A 19052-nucleotide genomic window follows, 5' to 3' on the forward strand; every position below is an offset into this window, starting at 1 on the left:
CTCTCGCGGCGCAGGCGCCCGGTGTCGACCGCCCGGCGGGGGCGCGCGGGGCCCAATAGCCGGCAGGAAGCGGCCCGCCCTTCGCGTGCGGCCTTGGGGCCGGGGCGGGAGCCTGGCTGCGCGCTCGCACTTGACCTGCATCCGGGTTTTCTTGTTCCGCGCAGGTGAGGGGCTTGGGCGGTCTAGCTGGGGAGGGGGCTTTAGGTGCCCCCGACGGCGGGACCTTTGGCGATCTTCTGGTCTTGCACCGTGACCAGAAATGGCTTATCTCCTTTTCTTGCTTGGTCCCATTCAGTCGGTGGCAAGAATAGTTAGTAGCAATATAATGAACATTTACTGAGGGCTAGTTACTATGTACACTGCAACGTGTGCTTTGCAGGATTTACCTCATTTAACCTCACAACCAGTGAACCGAACATTATTATCCTCCTTTTATAGATGAAGAGGGCTTCCATGTGCTTAATTCCCCAAGGCGAGACAGCAAGTTCGGTGGTTGAGCTATAGGTTGCGTCCGGGTGATGACTCCTTGTCCTGGGCTCTGAACCACGGTGGGCTTCTGCTGCAGCCGCCGCCTCCTCCAACCCCCCCCCCCAACTCCCCCTCCACCTCCTCTTCATCGTATGTACAATCCTAATAATATTTACATTTCTAATGTTTTATTCCCCGTTTGCAAAACACTTTTCACCGCACAGTCTTCCTTGATTCTCTCAGAAGCCTCTATTTCTTTTACAAATAGAAAGACCAATGGCCTGAGCTGTTCAATGAGTTGTCCAAAGTTACAGTGGTAGGACTGGGGCTTCCTTTGTCAGGTTATTTAAAAAAAAAAAAAAAATTTTTTTTCCAAGGCGTCTGAGCCAAGCTTGGAAGGGAGCCTGTGTTCACAGAGAGGGAAACAGAGGCACAGAACAGGAAAGGAATTTGACTTAAGGTGTGCAGTTAGAGGAAAATCAGCTCTGATCTCCCACATAGTCCCCTCTGAGGCAAAGTGAAGCAAATTGAAGGTCAAAATCAAGGAAGCAGTGCCGTCAGGCACTTAGCCCCTGGGTCATGGGACAGGAAGAAGGATTAAAGTGTGTAGAATACATCTAATCTCTGTTAGATTTAAACTAAGGAAACAGGATTGCATTATGGTCCCAATCATTCTTTAACAATTGACCTGGCACCATCTCAGAGATATGTCCAACGGATCACCCCTCTGACTTCCTGTTCATTGCTTGTGTTGTTTCTGTTGCTTCCAACCCTACTGCCCCTTGCGCCCCACCAAGTTCTCCCTTTCATTCACTTAACAAATATTTATTGAGAGCCACTTCATGCGTTAAGGTCACCCTAAGAACCGCAGTTATTTTTCTTCTCTAAATTTCTCAAACACAGCAACTTCAGCAAAAATTGAGCTTTTAGTTCAAATGAATTTGGAAGTTGCTGCATTCGGTACCCCTGCATGGGGATCCATTAATGCATCTTAACACAGAAATGGCTCTGAGAAGTCCTAAAGTAAAAAGACTGGTTTAGCCTTGTTTAACTCAGGGTTTAGGCCTTGTGCTGGGTACTAGGCTTACAGGGGTAAGGGCCATGCAAATCTGTCCCTTCAGGAGCTCACAGGTAGGGGAGACAGATAAGCAAACAACTAACTATGACACAACTTTATATGTACACTGATAGAGGCATTTGCAAAGTGCTGACAAAGCAGAGGAAGGATCGAGCAATTCTACCTGGAAAACTGAGGGAAGGCTTTGCATTAAGAGGATATTTGAGTAGGATTTTTCTAGGTGGAGAATATGGAAAAGGACATTCCATAGAATAATGGCATATTTAGAGATATAAAGGTATGCCTTTATGTTGGTCTTTGGGATAAGTATTAAATACTATTCAAGAGGTTTTGTTTTTGTTTTTTTTGCATGCAATATACCACTCAAACGGGATTAAACAGCAAATGGAATTCATTACCTCATGTAACACAGAAAAGTTGTGGGCTTCAAGCATGGCTGGATCTAACGGCTTAAAAGTATGACATCAGGATTTGATCTCCATTTCTTAACTCTGTTTTCCTTCGTGTTGACTTCTTTCTCAGGCTGCCTTTCCCCATGAGATAGCAGAATGGCTGCTAACAACTTCGCATCATATCCTTACCATTAGAGAGTTTCTTTTCTTCAGTGCTGTCAACAAAAGTCCCAGGACTGCATCTCGTTGGTCTAACTTGGGTTACTTGTGCATCATTAAGCCACTCTCTTCAGAAGGGGCGTGGACTATTCTGATAGCCCAGACCTGGGTCATGTGCTAACCTCTGGAGTAGCTCCTAAATCTCATGGACTGAGAATTGGGGAAACGTGGCTTCCTGTGTGACCAAAAATTTTCTCTTGGTCCCTTTATCTACTCTACATTTTTTTCTACCTGATTTGTGCCTTAGGAGATACCAGCATGGACTGCTTCAATGGGTCCCTAGTTCTCTGGCTTACAGTTGAATTTATCCATAGAAGACATTGGAAGCGTGCAGAGGATTGGAGGAGGATGAAGTTAGGCCCCTTCCGCAGGCCCTTTCCCTTCTGGGTCACTGCATGTTGGCCACATACCTCTGTTGAGTCGTCTGTCTAGTGCCCCTCTTCATACGGGTCTCTCCTAGCTCTGGTAGAGTCTCCCTTCTCTTGGCCTAGAGGTGGTAGTAGCTCCCTACTGCTGGCAGCCTCAGAGTTTCATCCTATCATTCCTTCTTGTTTCCCTCAACCCTGCCCACACATTTGTATATAACCTTTACCAAACTCAGCTCCGATTAACCTTCTGCAGGAACCCTGACGGTTACCTTCACCAAAGGTAATTCAAGTTTTTATTACTGAAAGAAAGGGAAATGTGTAAAGAGCAGGCAACAGGCGATAAGATAGCAATACTGATTTGGTAGAGCTATTACAATAAGGCAGGCCAGAGATGACAGTGGCTTGGACAAGGGTTATAGGAAAGGAAGTGGTGAAAAATAGTATGTTCCTGGTGAAATTTAAAGGCAAAGTTAACAAAACTTACTGATGAATTATATGTAAGTTTTGAGCATGAGAGAGGGGTTGGGATAGAAGCAGCTGGAAGACACAGGTCTGGAGCCTAGGAGTGGGCTCAAACCAAGCATAGTGATTTTGGAAGGAGGTGTGCGGGGTAGTTGAAATCATTAGCTCAGGTGAGATGACCTCAGAGGAGCAGGTGGAAAAGAAACACAAAAAGGGCAAAGGGCCGAATCCAGAACAACATCAATCTTTTCATGGTGGGCAGAGGGAGAGGTGCCATCTTATATCTATCAACTAGGTTGTGAGCAACTTAAGAACAAGAATGGAATCTTCCACATCTTCCCTCTTACATTGTGCCCATGGTGTATAAGTGCTTGTTATGAACAAACTTCACGTAGTTTTACATTTCTAACACTCCCTCCCTCTCCTCTTCATCATTGTGAGGTTTGAGTTACAGGCAGAGAAAAAAAGAGAGAGAAATTGATCCCTTGTGACTCAATCCATTGAAACCTATGCCAAGGTTGATAAGCATTTTTGCTGTCCTGAAAAACTCAAGTAGAACTCATCAGATAAGGCTACAGATCCTGAGCAGCTCATCTCTTACCTTGGAGGAGAATTTCCAGACAGATGATTTCATTTCAGATTTTGTTATTCTTATCTGAGTAGACTTAAAAGTCAATACTTTAAAAAGTCCTTATTAGGGACTTCCCTGGTGGCGCAGTCGTTAAGAATCCGCCTGCCAATGCAGGGGACACGGGTTCGAGCTCTGGTCAGGGAAGATCCCACATGCCGCGGAGCAGCTAAGCCCGTGAGCCACAAATACTGAGCCCACGTGCCACAACTACTGAAGCCCGTGTGCCCTAGAGCTGGTACTCCTCAACAAGAGAAGCCACTGCAATGAGAAACCTGCGCAGGGCAAGAAAGAGTAGCCCCTGCTCGCCGCAACTAGAGAAAGCCCGTGCGCAACAATGAAGACCCAACGCAGCCAAAAATAAATAAATAAATTTATAAAAAGTCCTTATTAGGTTTGTGCTATGGAATTAATAGAAATGATAAAAGATCTCCATCTCACACTCCAGTGTTGCTGGTGGAATGTAAAAGGAGACAACCAATTTTGGGGAACTTTTGCCAGTTTTTCAAGCTAAGTGTACATCTACCCTGTGGCTCGGAAATTCAACCCCTAGTTATATATTCACAAAAAATGTCAGCAAATATCCCCCCAAAGGGAGGGGTTGCACAAGAATGCTTTTAACATCTTTATTCATTCATAATATGCACAAACTGGGAATATTATAAATGTTCATCAAAAGAAGAATGGATAAGCAAACTATGGTATATTCCAACAATGGAATACTACACAGCCATAAAAAGAATAAACTACTGATACACATAACAGCATAAATAAATCTCAAAAAACTGTTGGGCGAAAAGAAGGCAGACACCAAAGAGTTATAGATGTATGATTCCATTTACATGAAGTTAAATAAAAGGCCAAACTAACCTATGGTAATGAGCATCAGAATAGTGGTTGCATCTGAAGGATGGAGATTGACTGGAAAGGGGTACAAAAGAACATTCAGGGAACATTCACATTTATTGGATTTCTACTATTTGCCCAGCACTGTTCTAGGCATTGAGAAGATAGTGGTGAACAAAACAGACCATGTCCCTGCTTTTATACAGATCTAAGTTCTTTTCATTGGCTGCGTAGCATCAATGCACTTTAAATAGAAAAAAGTGGCCTTTCTTTAAATATAATCAATGACAAGTCTGAGGAACTTTCTTCTCCATTTTTTTAGTTGCTGGTGGGAAGGCAGCAAAATACAATGGAAAGAGCATGGGCTTCAGGAAGTCAGCTCCACCCTCACTGGTGGTGTGATCTGCGAGCAGTTTCTTTAAACCCACTGAACCTCACTTTTCCAGTCTGTTGAATGACAGTGATGATATCTGCACTGCAGGGTTGTTTTCTAAAGAGCTAGACACATTACAGATGCTCAGTAAACATTAGTTGGTTTATTATCAGTTTACAAGTAAATGTTATTCAAGGCAGCAATGTGTTACCTCCCTTGCAGCTAGGCATAAATTAATTTTGCCTAGTGAGATATGAGCAAAAGGAAGCTGACTTAGCTGGGAGAGGTACCCTGTGCACTTCTACTGTTCCTCTTTCTTCTAGCCTGCAATATGAATATGATAGCTGGAGCTCCAGCAGGCATTTTGGACCAGGAGGTAACCTTGAAGATGGAAGCCACATGCTGGGGTGGTGGATCCGAAAGATGTGGATCCAGGATCCCTTGTGACACTGGAGCTGTCATACCAGCCCTGGTTTGCCTGTATCCAGACTGCCTTTACCTAGGAGAGAAATATTCTTCTATACTGTTAGGTGTCTGTTGCAGCCAAACCTGATCCCAAATGATATACCTTGTGAATGACCCACAGTTCCCTATGCTACTTTTCATGGCATCTATCACAGTTGTATTTAAGAGAATAATTATGCAGTTACTGATTTAATGGCCTAAGCCCGTTACTAGAATGGGGGCAGGGAGTAGTTCCATGGGGGCAGGGAGTAGTCTGTTCACTGATAAATCCCCAGCTCCTATAACAATATCTGGTTCTGGTATATAGTAGGTGCTCAATAAATCTGGAAGAGAGAAAGGGAGGGAGGAAACAGAGCTGCTTCTGATCGTGAGAGAGATCACCTCATGAGAGAACACACACTGAGGAAGGAAGAGGTCTGAAGATGGAAGCCTGCCTGCCTGCCTGCCAATTGGTCTCTGTCTCTGTCTCTCTGTCTCAAAGGCTCATAGAACCCAGGCATATTAGATATTTAAATTCACGGCCTACCACACACTCTAGATCTCCTATGGGATTTGCCTTGTAGATGACACCTTTTCCTGAAGAGGCTTTAATTGCCCAGCCTCCCTGGTAACACCCTCATTTATCTCCTCTTCCTGGAAAATCAGTCATTCCCCAAAGAAGAGAGTTACAACAGGATCCAAGAGCCGGCTGGGAAGGGGGGAAGCTTCTTACCAGCACCATCGGTTGGGAGATGAGTGATGTCGATTTTTTATACTTAAAATTTCTCATTATAAAAACTAGACTTGGGGCTTCCCTGGTGGCGCAGTGGTTGAGAGTATGCCTGCCGATGCAAGGGACACGGGTTCGTGCCCCGGTCCGCGAGGATCCCACGTGCCGCGGAGCGACTGGGCCCGTGAGCCATGGCCGCTGAGCCTGCGCGTCCAGAGCCTGTGCTCCGCAACGGGAGAGGCCACGACAGTGAGAGGCCCGCGTACCGCAAAAATAAATAAATAAATAAATAAAATAACCTAGGTTTTTATGGATAATTTGAAAACAAAAGGATAAATAAGAAAATTAAAATCACTTATAACCCCATGATCTAGAGATTATTCAATATTTTGGTATATTTCCTTCCAAACTTTTTTGTAAGATGAGGTATATCAGTGCCTTCTGAAGCCTGGATGCTGTGTAAGATTTCATCCAGTTATGTTCCTCTAAATTACGAAGAATCAGTCCTATTTGCCTGCAGACTCAGAGGCTGCAGAATTCACTGCAGATGAGTTCAAGAGCAGCAGGGCTACTCCACGCTGGAAGGAGCCGCTCTTTAAATGTTGCATTTCTTGGATTTGTTAGGAGGAGATATTATTTCCTGATTAATTTGGGCTGCAGATGGGTGGAGGATAATAAGAGCTAGAAGACCATCATCAGGAGAGGGGGTGGGGCACAGAAAAGAAAGGAAGAAAATGGAACATTAAGAATAGGCAGCTGCATGAATAGCCCAGGAATTCAAATTATCTTGATTTTTCTTGACTCTCAGGGTTTGATCAGGAGACAGAAGTCACACTAGTGATTTGAACAGAAAGAATTTAATATAAAGAATTGTTACCTACATATAAAGCTATTCACTAGTAACTAAACAGGTAAAAAAAAGGGATCACAGAGGTAGCAACTGCAGGAAGCAGGATGAAAGGAACCAACGGAAGAGGTTTAATTATTAAAACTTAGAAGATAAGAGGATATTCAGCCATAAAAAGGAATGAAGCACAGATCCATGCTACAACTTCGATGAACTGTGAAAACGTTATGCTAAGTGAAAGAAACCAGTCACACTAGTCCACATATTGCACGATTCCATTCATGTCAAAGTCCAAAACACAGAAATCTACAGAGACAGAAGATAGCTTCGAGGCTGCCAGTGGCTGGGAGGGTGGGTATAGGGAGTATAGGAAATATGGGCGGGGGGGAGTGTGATAGCTGCAGGGTACAGGTGTTTTTATTTTTATTGTGGTAAAATATGTGTAACATAAAATATACTATTTTAACCATTTTTAAGTACACAGGTTAGTGACATTAAGTACATTTGCACTGATGTGCAACCATCACCACCATCCATCTCCAGAACATTTTTCATCTTTCCAAATTGAATCTCTCTACCCAGTCAACTCCCCACCCGCCTCCCTCCATTCCTGGCAGCCACCATTCCCTGCTTTCTGTCTCTATGAATCTGACTACTCTAAGTACCTCATGTAAGTGGAATCATACAGTATTTGTCCTCTTGTGTCTGCCTTATTTCACTTAGCATGTTTTCCAGTTTGATCCATATTGCAGGATATGTCAGAATTTCCTTCCTTTTAAGGCTGAATAATATTCTGTTGTATGTATACACCACATTTTTTAAAATTTTATTTATTTTTGAATTTTTAAAATTTATTTTTTATACAGCAGGTTCTGGTCTCGTGCTTGTGCTCAGCAGGTAGTTGCCACCCTCCACGTGAGTATGGGGGTCTTAGTTCCTGTAGAACAGCTGGTTTCAGGACTTAACAAAGCTCAGGTTCTTGATGTCTCATCGCAGAAAGAATTCAGTGAGAGACAAAGTGATAGGTAAGAAGTGGATTTATTTAGAGAGAAATGCACTCCACAGACAGAGTGTGGGCCATCTCAGGTGAGAAAGTCCACCTATTATTTTCTTCTCAGGGTTTCTTTTAGAGGTGATGAAAATGTTCTAAAATTAATGGTGGTGATGGTTGCACATACCCATGGATATACTAAGAACCATTGAATTGTACAGTTTAGATGAGTGAATTGTATGGTATGTGAATTATGTCAATAAGGGCGTTAAATATGTAAGAGGAGGGCACAGCAGACCTGGACCCCAGACCTCTGAGGAGGGGGTGCTGATGTCTCTGAGGGGTTGCTATGAAGTTGGTTGTCCAAGTGCTGGAAAGAACTGCAAAACCAGATTCAGCTGCTGCTGCGCTAGAGTGACGCAGTGTTGCTGAGTGATGTACTTACGAACAAGAAATAGGAAGGAGTAAATCCTTCTTCCTCGTGCAGCCTCACTGTCTCCCTCACCGGGAGCAGCTGGCAAAGCAGAAAGGCGGTTTCAGCCCCGGCACCCCAAAGCCATCCGCTGGAAGTGTGGGTTTAGAACTGAGAGAAAATCTTAATGACATGCTGTCTTAATCAGCTTGGGTTGCTATAACGAAATACCATAACCTGGGTGGCTTATCAACAACAGACATTTATTTCTCAGTTCTGGAGGGTGGAAGTCCAAGATCACGATCAGGTTCTGGTGAGTGCCTTCTTCCTGGTTTACAGATGTCTTGTGTATCCTCACATGGCAGAGAGAGAGCAAGCCAGCTCTCTGGCCTCTTCTTTTTTTGTTGTTGTTAGTTTCTGGTGTGCAGTGAAGTGATTCAGTTATACATATTCTTTTCCATTATACGTTATTACAAGATATTGAATATAGTTCCCTGTGCTATACAGTAGGACCTTGTTGTTTATCTATTTTATATTCAGTCGTTTGTATCTGCTAATCCCAAACTCCTAATTTATCTCCCCTTACTCCCTTTTCCCTTTGGTAATCATAAGTTTGTTTTCTATGTCTGTGAGTCTGTTTCTGTTTTGTAAATAAGTTCATTTGTATATTTTAGATTCTACATATAAGTGATATCATATGGTATTTGCCTTTATCCTGACTTATTTCACTTAGTATGATAATCTCTAGGTCCATCCACGTTGCTGCAAATGGCATTATTTTATTCTTTTATATGCTTGAGTAGTATTCCATTGTATGTATATACCACGTCTTTACCCATTCATCTGACGATGAACATTTAGTTTGCTTCCATGTCTTGGCTATTGTAAATAGTGCTGCTATGAACATTGGGGTGCATGTATCTTTTCGAAGTATGGTTTTCTCTTGATATATGACCAAGAGTGGGATTGCTGGGTCATATAGTAACTCTATTTTTAGTTTTTTAAAAAATATTTATTTTATTTTACTTTTTATTAATTTTAATATTTTATTTATTTATTTATTTGGCTGCATCCCGTCTTAGTTGCAGCATGCGGGATCTTTCGTTGCGGCACATGGGCTTCTTTTTAGTTGAGGCGCGTGGGCTCTAGAGCATGCGGGCTTAGTTGCCCTGCGGCATGTGGGATCTTAGTTTCTTGACCAGGGATCGAACCCACGTCCCCTGCATTGGAAGGCAAATTCTTTACCACTGGAACACCAGAGAAGTCCCTATTTTTAGTTTTTTAAGGAACCTCCATACTGTTTTCCATAGTGGCTGCACCAATTTACATTCCCAACAGTGCAGGAGGGTTCCCTTTTCTCCACACCCTCTCCAGCATTTATTATCTGTAGACTTTTTAATGACAGCCATTCTGACCAGTGTGAGGTGGTACCTCATTGTAGTTTTGATTTGCATTTCTCTAATTATTAGTGATGTTGAGCACTCTTTCATGTGTTTGTTGGCCATCTGTGTGTCTTTGGAGAAATGTCTATTTAGATCTTCTGCCCACATTTTGATTGGGTTGTTTTTTTGGTTTGTTTGTTTTTTAAATTAATTAATTAATTTATGGCTGCATTGGGTCTTTGTTGCTGTGTGCAGGCTTTCTCTAGTTGCGGTGAACGGGGGCTACTCTTCATTGTGGTGCGAGGGCTTCTCATTGTCGTGGCTTCTCTTGTTGTGGAGCGTGGACTCTAGGCACGCAGGCTTCAGTAGTTGTGGCACGTAGGCTCAGTAGTTGTGGCTTGCGGGCTCTAGAGCTCCGGCTCAGTACTTGTGGCGCATGGGCTTAGTTGCTCCATGGCATGTGGGATCTTCCCTGGCCAGGGCTCGAACCTGTGTCCCTTGCATTGGCAGGCAGATTCTTAACTGCTGCGCCACCAGGGAGGCCCTGTTTGTTTGTTTTGTTATTGAGCTGTATGAGCTGTTTATATATTTTGGAAATTAAGCCCTTGTCAGTTGTATTGTTCGCAAATATTTTCTCCCAGTCTGTAGATTGTCTTTTTGTTTTATTTATGGTTTCCTTTGCTGTGCAAAAGCTTATAAGTTTGATTAGGTCCCATTTGCTTATTTTTGCTTTTATTTATTATTGCCTTGGGAGACTGAACTAAGAAAACATTGCTCTGATTTATGTCAGAGAATGTTTTGCCCGTGTTCGCTTCTAGGAGTTTTATGGTGTTCTGTCTCATATTTAAGTCTTTAAGCCATTTTGAGTTTATTTTTGTGTATGGTGTGAGGGTGTGTTCTAACTTCATTAACTTACACGTGGCTGTCCAGCTTTTCCAACACCACTTGCCAAAGAGATTATCTTTTCTCCATTGTATATTCTTGCCTTCTTTGTCAAAGATTAATTGACCATAGGTGTGTGGGTCTATTTCTGGGCTCTTTTTTCTGTTCCATTGATCCATATGTCTGTTTTTGTGCCAATACCATGCTCTTTTGATTACTATAGCTTTGTAGTATTGTCTGAAGTCTGGGAGGGTTATGCCTCCAGCCTTGTTCTTTTTCTTCAGGATTGCTTTGGCAATTCTGGGTCTCCTATGGCTCCATGTAAATTTTAGGATTATTTGTTCTATCGATAGTTCTGTGAAAAATTTCATGGGTAATTTGATAGGGAGCACATTAAGTCTGAAGATTGCTTTAGGTAGTATGGCCATTTTAGCAATATTAATTCTTCCAATGCAAGAGCATGGGATATCTTTCCATTTCTTTAAATCATCTTCAACTTCTTTTATCAGTGTTTTATAGTCCTCAGTGTATAAGTATTTCACCTACTTGGTCAGGTTTATTCCTAAGTATTTTATTCTTTTTTGATGTGATTTTAAAAAGGATTTTTCTGATGTTTCATTGTTAATGTAAAGAAACGCAACAGATTTCTGCATGTTAATCTTGTATTTTGCTACCTTGCTGAATTCGTTTGTCAGTCCTAGTGGTTTTTGTGTTATGTGCAGATGACATGATACTATATATGGAAACCACTAAAGTCCTAGGAGTCTTTAGTGGTTTCCATATATAGTATCATGTCATCTGCACATAATGACAATTTTACCTCTTCCCTTCAAATCTGAATAACTTTTATTTCTTTTTCTTGTCTGATTGCTCTGTCTAGGACTTCCAATATCATGTTGAATAGAAGTGGTGAGAGTGGGCATCCTTGTCATGTTCCAGATTTTAGTGGGAAGGCTTTCAACTTTTCACCATTGAGTATTATGTTGGCTGTAGTTTTGTCATAAATAGCTTTTATTATGTCAAGATATGTTCCTGCTATACCCACTTTGGTAACGTTTTTCTTTTTTTTTATTATGAATGGATGTTGAATTTTATCAAATGCTTTTTCTGCATCTACTGAGATGATCATGTGGTTTTAGTCATTTCCTTTGTTGATGTGGTGTATCACATTGATTGATTTGTGTATGTTGAACCATCCTTGTGACCCTGGGATGAACCCAACTTGATTGTGGTCTATGATCTTTTTTATGTGTTGTTGGATTTGGCTTGCTAGTATTTTATTGAGAATTTTTGCATCTATGTTCATGAAAGACATTGGCCTGTAATTTTCTTTTTTGGTAGTATCTTTGTCTGGTTTTGGTAGTATCTTTATCAGGGTGGTGGCTTCATAGAATGGCTTTGGGAGTGTTACCTCCTCTTCAGTCTTTTGCAAGAGTTTGAGAAGGATCAGTATAAGTTCTTCTTTGTATGTTTTGGTAGAATTCCTCAGTGAAGCCATCAGTCCTGGACTTCTGTTTGCAGGGAATTTATTTTATTATAGATTCTATTTCACTTCTAGTGATCGGTCTGATCAAATTATTTATTTCTTCTTGATTCAGTTTTGGTGGGCTGTAGGTTTCTAGAAACTTGTCCGTTTCTTCTAGGTTGTCCAATTTGTTGGCATCGCCTCTTCTTATAAGGGCACTAATCCCATTCATGAAGGCTCTGCCCTCATGACCTAATTACCTCCCAAAGGCCCCACCTCCAAATACCATCACATTGGGATTAGGGTTTCAGCACATGAATTTGGGGGTCACACAAACATTCAGTCCATTGCATTTGCATACCTTGGCAACTGGAAGATTTTATCCTTAGGTATGACTGAGACTAGCTTTGTAGTTTTAGAAACTGTGTATGCAAGGGCGTCTTCAAAAAGATACCCACAAGCTTGGTGATAAGGTTAAACTTGTAAAAATCCATTCATGAGTAGATGAGATACATGTCTATTCAAAAGGCCTCCCAAAGGTGGCCAAGCCCCAAATACAATGCAAGAAGCCAAAATCTAAGCACCTAGCTCTTTGACTTTGGCCTGTGGCTCTGTGCCTCTATTTATACTGCTCCCTAGCTTAAAGAAAAATAATAACAGTAGCTAATGTTATTTAGACGTCACTCAGTACCAGGCATTGTTGTATATTACATCCTTACAACAAACTGCAAGGGAGGCAGTATTACCATGCCAATTTTACAGATGAGGAAACTGAGGTTTGGAGGGGTTATGTACTTTCCTAAGGTTTCAGAGAAAGTAAGCTCCAGAGCCTGTACTCTTAGCCTTGATACTGTGCTGCCTCCCTGTGTCCTGCTCTGTGCTTCTCTTAGCTATTATTGGACAGGCCATGTGATCTTCCTTCAGTCAGGGAGCAATATCACTGGAGATCTAGAAGACACTAAAAAAAACCCACCTAAATGACCAGACCAGAGATCATGGGCACAGTTGTACTACAATGTGTGTGGCCACTGAGTGGTTTTCAAATGCTACCAGCATTCATCTTGATGTTGCCAGTGTCTAAAGGACCAGGCTGAGTTGCCTCAGTTCTGGGAGGGACCACTGAGTTGGGCTTTTTTTTGACGAAGCCAAATTCTTGAGGAAAGACTTGTTCTTTCAGGGCTCAGTGGGATTAGTCAGGTCTGGGTTCTCAGGTGCTCAGAGAAACCTGGTGGAGGAGAAAGGGGATGGGCAGCTAGCCCCATGGTGTGGAGGCCTACCTGGAACCAGATGAGATTCCTGCTTGTGAAGGGTTCCTGTGGTTCTGTTTGGGCTCACAAGAAGCTATTTCCAGGGGCTGCTGAAGGCCTGATCCATGCTTTGGAGGGGGAGGCCTACTGTAAGGACCAGAGAGGGTAGGGGGAGTATATATCTGTGGGAGGTCACCAGCAGGGGGCAGCTGACCCAGCTCAGTGATGGTCTCAAAGCGGCTGGTAGAGCAGAGGTCATGGCAAGAGGAGTAATTAAAAAAGGAAAACCCAAGAGATGTTACAGAGCACACAGTACACTTGAAATGTTTCCTGAGAATCTCTCAAAAAAGCAGAAGATGGGGCTGGGGAAGATAATGTCACATTGAAGTGGTTAATTTCCAGCTATTAGAAGCTTGTGCTATAATAGTCTGGGTATAAAAAAGAAAAGTATTATTAGACAAAGTCATGGTCTGGTGAGGCCTGGGTTGAATGGGTTACAGCTGAAATGTAAATTAGATAAGCACATTTATCCAACAAATCAAGCTGTCGGCTTTAGGTGATTTGACTTGAGAGGAATTGACTCAGGCACCTACCCTGCTCTTTTACTTCAGAAGTATCCCGTGTACTAAACTTACTGTGATAATCATTCCATGATGTGTGTGAGTCAAATCATAATGCTGTACATCTTAAACTTATACAGTGCTGTATGTCAATTATATCTTAATAAAACTGGAAGAATAAAAAGTATCCCTGGTAGCTTTGACCATTTTCTGAATTTACAGTTTTTCAGTTTTTAAAGTGGCAGCAGCATACTGGAAATGCCCACAGAGTAGAGTTTGTTTTCTTTCTTTCTTTGAATCTTTCTTTCTTTGAATCTGTGATTTATTTCAGTCAGAATGGACACCAACACCTCTTAAGAGCAATGAAAGACACTTTCACATATTGAGGTATGGGGAAGTCATTCTGGCTTATACATGAGTTAACTTGATTTTATGCTAACACAGCCTGTTTGTGGCCTATCAAACAAACATTGTACATCTGCTTTAATTATTAAAGGAAAGGACACATTGACCAGAAGTAAAGAATGTCCATGTTAAAAATAAAGATTAAATGCCTCCCTTCCCGGGATGCCAATGCTAGTACTCATTTGAATGATAAGACTCCCTTCCCAGGTGCCAAGGCCATACTGACTTACTGTGTATGTGCCGATCTGTTTGTTTGTTTTTAAACCTTGAAGGAATGTATCCCTGACTTATTTGGTTTTCTTTGTCCTGACAAGACACAAAATTGTGCTGAAAACCATGGTTCTCTAGAGCAGTTCCTCAGTTATCCGAGAGACTGTCTCCTGGGCTGTAGTCCTCAGTTTGGCTCAAGTAAAACTCTCTTTTATTCCTATTACAGGTTGGGACCTGGGACCTGGGACCCGGGACCCTTTGCTGCAGTACTTAACCTGGACAAATATCTCCTCGACCAGCAGAATACAAGAAACTCTAAGGAACTAAAAATAACTGCCCACATGTGCAGTTGGGGCAAAGTATGAACAATGAGGTACAACAAGGCCAAAACCCAGCTGCCACTTCTGAGGTGCCAGGAGCAAAGGCAGGGTCCTGCGCATGATCCCTACAAGGGGGTGGGCAGACCACCTAAGCTGCCCCTCTGGCCTACCCACCGATCCACCCCCCCCACCCCATTTAAGGGACCAGCTTGTCACCCCCTCAGGGAGTGCGCAAGGACACCTGTTACATGCTTCTGCTCCCTTGTGCTGCAGCGATAAAGCCTTACCTGAATTCCTTGTCTGGCCTCATCCATTTCTATTGATTAAAGAATCCAAAAACCCAGATCGGTCAAAGGAGTTTGCTGTCGTTCATGAGATGAGACCCAGATTGATCTGGATTCAGAGCAGCTTTCACACTGAGGACCTATCAGTTTGCTACTATGAGTCCACATAAGCGGGCACCACGTGGGGGTCTTGGGAAAGCCCCTAGAGAGCCAGAGCCAGCTTTCCAGGCATGTGTGAACTGTGCACTCCTACACGACCCCACAATCAAAAGGGCCTCACACTTGGTTTAATGCTCTGCGTTTGCCATCTTGAAGTTCTTAATAATTTTATCTTTGAACATCTTTCTGTTTGTCAGCAGGGTCTGATGGGTGCCACATGCATGTGAGCAGAGGAGTTAAAAGCAACGTGTGTGCGGCGTTCTTTGCACATAGCGTCCCTAATGTCCTCATCAGGCGTGCTCAAGGCAAATCCTAGGTGACCGTTAGGCCTGTGATTCAGTGGGGGCAGGGGTGGGAGTGGGGGAGGGCTGACATTCTAGAGAGGCTACACTTTCCATTCCAACTGAAACTTTCTTCCAATGCAGGAAGGAGGCAACGGACAAGGATCCCCATCACGTCCTTCTTACACGTGTTACTTCCCTGTATCAGCCTATCAGACAACCACATCCGCTGAAAATGATGACCTAGATGGAAAGGGAAAGCTCAGGCCACCCACAGCTCCTTCTCTTTTTATTTCTTTACTCATCAATAAGCTGAAGGCTGAGAATGTTGGTAGGATATGTGTACACCCATTAAGAAATAAAAACAGTTGAGTTAGTTTTGTGTAGGATTTCCATTGTTCAGGTAAGAACACAATACTTATTCATGTACAAGCAATGAAATACGAATTGTGTCATATCAGTGATTTCCTTATTAGTTAGTGCTCTTATATTTGCGTTTAAAATGGGTATTGCATAACATTAAAATGAATGGTAAAAAATGGTCCGTTTCATGGCACTTTTTCTCACTTTTTGGGCCCCTGCACTTTCGTTTTGCACCGGGCCCTGGATGTTATGTAGCTGGCCCTGCAGATACCTTAGTTTGGACTGAAAAGTCGTCTCCGCCTTCTCCTGAACTCCGGGTCCAGCTCAGCCCGGGCTCTGGGGCTGAGACACAGTGCCTGCTCTCCACCGCACCCAGGGCCATGTCCACAGCTTCCGTCTCCCCTTCTGGGTTCTCTCGTTTCCTGCTTAGTCCTGGCCCCATGAAATTTCATCACCAGTCCCTCAATTGTATTAACCATCACACTTTATATTGTTTGTTTCGTTTTCTGACTCCTTTGCATGGAGTTTCTCTTTTTTTCATTGCTGTATGTATGTACTTAGCACATGACAAGTGCTCAAAACACCACTTTTTCACTTTTTATTATGAAAATTTCAAGCATACACAAAAACAGAGATGACAATTTAATGAATCCTTGTGGACTATTGCCGGCTTTGACTACACTATCCTGCCATTCTTGTTTCACGTCAACAATTTTAGTCTTTCTCTTTCGTGTTGTTGGATTCCTTCAAATGCCTTGTATCTCGGTGGACAACTCCCACTTATGAATGAAGAGCTATATTGCTTCCTGAAGAGAGTTGGGTGGGTTTCCTTTGCAGTTGGGTGGGTTTCCTTCGCAGTCGTGTGGGTTTGTTTATTCAAAGGCTTACGGTCCCCTCCGTGGGAGGGGTAACTTTTGTCTCTGAGGAAGTGAACGGGGTCTCTCCATCAGCTTCCCCTTCAGGTGTGTGAGTGGGGAGCTGGCAGGCTGCCTGGGGACGTAGGCAAAAATAAGCAATACTGACTCTAGGGGTAGGGAGCTTCAGTGTCTATCATGCCTGCACAGGGCTGTCTTTCCTTATTTCTCCTCCTGGTTATTCTAGAGGTCCATTCTTTTCTTCAGCTCCATCTTGACCCCGCCCCCCCCCCTCCCCGCCGCAGTATCCTTACCGTGGGCCCTCTACAGCCAAATCACTTCTACTGTTTAGAGTAATTCTTAGGGCTTCAACTGGGGCATAGCTACTCTGTGCCTGTCGGCACGGCAATCCCTCGGATTGCTGCCCAGAGCACTCTTGTTCTTGATACCTACTGACTTTAAGCCCAAAGCCGCTCTGGGATGGAGAGGAGGTGAATGCGTGTGCTTAGGCTCCATATTGAATGGGAAACTCTAACAAATATTTTTGGCATAATTAAATTTTTTTTTCTCCCACTTAAGTTCAGAGAGTGTGGCTTCTTCATCTGTGGTCTCCAGGGCTTATCCAGAGGCTCGTGGGCCTGGGTCCCAGTTTTCCAGGGTCTTCCTCCAAGCTGAGGCAGAGCATCAGCCTCCATTTCAGCTCCTCTGAGTTTCAGCTCCGCGGGGCCCCTCCTCCAGGCATGTAAGTTGTAATCATTCCAACCTCTTCCTTTATTCCCCCCAGCCTTCGGGGTGGGAGCTGTGTCTTATCTGTATGATACTTAGCGGTCTCTCTGTACCCTTTCAGTTGCCTAGTGAACAGCTTCATTCCTAGTTACCAATTCTTTATATTAAAATTTCTGTTCTAAAAACTGGCGTGGTTTCTGTCACCTGACTGGACCCTGATTGATACAATAGTTGCCTAAAATACCATCAACTCAGTGTACCAAAGGAACGAAAGATGCCTTGGCCCAGGGCAACGGTGAAGATTGAAAGTTAATGCTCTTGTGCTCCTCCAGACTCAGAGAAAGTTGCATTTTATGCTTAAAAATGAACAAAGAATGTAAAGGTACAAAAGTATTGTCTATTGACATATGGAGGATGGGATTTTAAAAAAAAGCACAGACTTTGGAATCAGTTATATCTGGGTTTGAATCCAGGCTCTGCGGCTTACACACCCAAATGACTGAATTTCTTTAGAGTCTCAGTTTCTGTATTTGTTAATCAGGGATTGAACAGGTTCCTTGCAGGGCTGTTGAAAGAATACATTGCGATAATGGATGTAAAGTGCTTAGCACAGGGCCTGGCACAGAGTTAAAACTCAATGAATGGGGTGGATGTAGGATGTAGGATATAGCACGACTCAGTGATGCAGTGGAAAGGGGACGGACTAGAGCTCATAAGACAGTTTTAGTCCTGTGTCTACAGCTAACTAGCCCCCCTTTCCTCACAAGTAATACCAAGTTTGAGCTGCGTCAAACCAGGTTAGGTTCCCTAATGCTGGTTTCATCTTACAGGCCTGCAAGAAAATGAGGCAAATAATGAGTCTGTCCTATATTTTTCATAAAGCTAAATTATTCAGTTTCAAGGATTATCCTTTGTTTTGAGATTTTGCTCTTACTATTTGGGTGCTGATGTCCTGTTTTAATGAAATAATAGTACAGTAGGGTATTTTTTCCCATGTTCTCACTGGACAGACGGGATGAGGGAATTCTCTGGGGTCTGTTTTATAAGGGCACTAATCCCGTTCATGAGGGTTCCAACCTCATGTTCTAATCACCTCCCCAAAACCCCACCTCCAAAAACCATCACACTGGGGATTAGATTTCAACATATGAACTGGGCGCAGGGGGCATTCTGTTCTTTAAGTCTGCATCCTTCTTAGAAACTGTACATCCTTTTTATTTGTCAGATAAAGGTGAAATCCTAATGTGTGGTGAACTTACCCCATGGAAATTCAACCACACCAGGAAAGGCAGCACAGCAGAGGGATGAAGAGCTCAGGTTTTGAAGTCAGGCAGATCTGGGCTCAAACAGCAGTTCTGCTATTTACCAGCTATATGACCTGAGTCTCAGTTTCTTCATCTGTAAAATGGGGATAATATTAAAACTTAGCTCATGGAATTGTTATAAAGGAGAATTGAGATGTACATGAAGTCTTAGTATAGTGTGTGGCATATAATAAGTGCTTATTAAATGTATGAGTATGTATACATTATTCTGTGTGTGTGTGTATAAATAAAGATTTAGGCTCTATTCCACACCTGTCTTTGTAGATTGGAAACTTAGAATGAAGAGAGACACATTTGCTTAGAATTACTTAAGAAAAATCACAAGTGTTCA

General features: G+C 42.8%; 1 long non-coding RNA gene across 2 annotated transcripts; it reads left to right on the forward strand.

Annotated features, from left to right (window-relative positions):
- The first annotated feature begins 92 nt into the window (after positions 1-92).
- Positions 93-16924, forward strand: LOC114899188. 2 transcript variants are annotated; one of them, XR_003794527.1, is made up of 4 exons: positions 93-164; positions 14636-14782; positions 15370-15488; positions 15598-16924. It is a non-coding gene; the product is annotated as an uncharacterized LOC114899188 (long non-coding RNA). The 2 variants fall into 2 exon arrangements; XR_003794526.1 differs by having other exon boundaries at positions 15373-15488.
- The last annotated feature ends 2128 nt before the right edge of the window (positions 16925-19052 follow it).

Source organism: Monodon monoceros, unplaced genomic scaffold, assembly GCF_005190385.1.
Source record: "Monodon monoceros isolate NGI ecotype Baffin Bay Population unplaced genomic scaffold, NGI_Narwhal_1 Super_Scaffold_18, whole genome shotgun sequence".
In the NCBI taxonomy this organism is placed as follows: domain Eukaryota; kingdom Metazoa; phylum Chordata; class Mammalia; order Artiodactyla; family Monodontidae; genus Monodon; species Monodon monoceros.